Source organism: Mustelus asterias, unplaced genomic scaffold, assembly GCF_964213995.1.
Source record: "Mustelus asterias unplaced genomic scaffold, sMusAst1.hap1.1 HAP1_SCAFFOLD_3474, whole genome shotgun sequence".
Taxonomy (NCBI): Eukaryota; Metazoa; Chordata; class Chondrichthyes; order Carcharhiniformes; family Triakidae; genus Mustelus; species Mustelus asterias.
The window spans coordinates 16,977-19,259 of NW_027593419.1; the positions used below are offsets into that span (position 1 = coordinate 16,977).

The window sequence follows — 2,283 nt, forward strand, 5'->3', positions numbered from 1 at the left end:
ACGGTGGAGGACACAAATAGTTTGCCAAATATTAACGATAGAGGGTTGGCAGCAGGAGAAATACTTAATACGATTAATGTTACCAGAGAGGCAGTGCTGGGTAGACTAATGGGACTGAAGGTGGACAAGTCCCCGGGTCCGGATGGAATGCATCCCAGGGTATTGAAAGAAATGTCAGAGGTAATAGTGGATGCGTTAGTGATTATTTATCAAAACTCGTTGCATTCTGGGGTAGTGCCGGTTGATTGGAAAACGGTTAATGTTACGCCGCTGTTTAAAAAAGGAAGGAGACAAAAGGTGGGTAACTATAGGCCGGTCAGCTTAACGTCTGTAGTAGGGAAAATGCTGGAATCCATTATTAAAGAGGAGATAGCAGGGCATCTGGATAGAAATGGTTCGATCAATCAGACGCAGCATGGATTCATGAGGGGAAAGTCGTGCTTGACAAACATGTTGGATTTTTATGAAGATGTGACGAGGGCGGTTGATGGAGGAGAACCGGTGGATGCGGTGTTTTTGGATTTCCAAAAGGCGTTTGATAAGGTGCCCCATAAAAGGCTGCTGAAGAAGATTAGGGCACACGGAGTTGGGGGTAGTGTGTTAAAGTGGATTGGGGACTGGCTATCCGACAGGAAGCAAAGAGTCGGAATAAATGGGTGTTTTTCCGGTTGGAGGAAGGTAACTAGTGGCGTGCCGCAGGGATCGGTACTCGGGCCGCAACTGTTTACCATTTATATAGATGATCTGGAGGAGGGGACGGAGTGTAGGTAACGAAGTTTGCAGACGACACAAAGATAAGTGGAAAAGTGAATCGTGTGGAGGACGGAGAAGATCTGCAGAGAGATTTGGACAGGCTGAGTGAGTGGGCGAGGATATGGCAAATGGAGTATAACGTTGAGAAATGCGAGGTTATACACTTTGGAGGAAATAATAACAAATGGGATTACTATCTCAATGGAAACAAATTAAAACATGCTACCGTGCAAAGGGACCTGGGGGTCCTTGTGCATGAGACGCAAAAGCCCAGTCTGCAGGTACAACAGGTGATCAAGAAGGCAAATGGGATGTTGGCCTATATTGCGAGGGGGATAGAATATAAAAGCAGGGATGTCTTGATGCACCTGTACAGGGCATTGGTGAGGCCGCAGCTGGAATACTGTGTGCAGTATTGGTCCCCTTATATGAGGAAGGATATATTGGCATTGGAGGGAGTGCAGAGAAGGTTCACCAGGTTGATACCGGAGATGAGGGGTTTGGATTATGAGGAGAGGCTGAGGAGATTGGGTTTGTACTCGTTGGAGTTTAGAAGGATGAGGGGGGATCTTATGGAGACTTATAAGATAATGCGGGGGCTGGATAGGGTGGAGGCGGAGAGATTCTTTCCACTTAGTAAGGAAGTTAAAACTAGAGGACACAGCCTCAAAATAAAGGGGGGTCGGTTGAAGACAGAGTTGAGGAGGAACTTCTTCTCCCAGAGGGTGGTGAATCTCTGGAATTCTCTGCCCACTGAGGTGGTGGAGGCTACCTCGCTGAATATGTTTAAAGCGCGGATGGATGGATTCCTGAGCGGTAAGGGAATTAAGGGTTATGGGGATCAGGCGGGTAAGTGGTACTGATCCACGTCAGATCAGCCATGATCTTATTGAATGGCGGGGCAGGCTCGAGGGGCTAGATGGCCTACTCCTGCTCCTATTTCTTATGTTCTTATGTTCTTATGATATAGATTCTTTTGATAAATGCTGCCTCAGTTCACATCGTATTCGTGCATATCTCTGCCAGCCACTGAAAAATGAAGCCAGATGCCAAACCGGTTCTAAAATCTTGAAGTCGTTGTTTACATATTCTGTTTTTCCGATGATAATTTTAAGGAGCTCAATTAAAACTCCACGGTGTTGCGAAGGATTCGAAAAATAACGGACATTTCTAAAAGGTCGAACCACATCATGCCTGCAGCGGAAAATGTAGCCAATTTATCCTCTCGCGTCAGGGCAGCCGATTCACCATTGCGCCACCGCCTTCTATCCCAAAACTTTGCTCGGGTAAATAATGGAGACGCTGAAAGGTGGGCCACTTATCAGCATGACTTGACATCCCAAATACAGTTGGTAGTTCAACAAACATTTGAATTATTGCAAAACAGACGTTACAAAAATAAGATTTATTTCAAAGCCCGATGTGGAGTGATCAGTTGCTCTGGGAATGAACACAACATTCCCTGACCGGGAATCGAACCCGGGACGCGGCGGTGAGAGCGCCGAATCCTAACCACCAGACCATCAGGGA

At 46.6% G+C, this 2,283-nt stretch overlaps 1 non-coding gene across 1 annotated transcript; it reads right to left on the reverse strand.

The window, feature by feature from the left end:
- Positions 1-2,211: 2,211 nt before the first annotated feature.
- Positions 2,212-2,283, reverse strand: trnae-cuc (transfer RNA glutamic acid (anticodon CUC)). Its single transcript has one exon. It is a non-coding gene; the product is annotated as a tRNA-Glu (tRNA).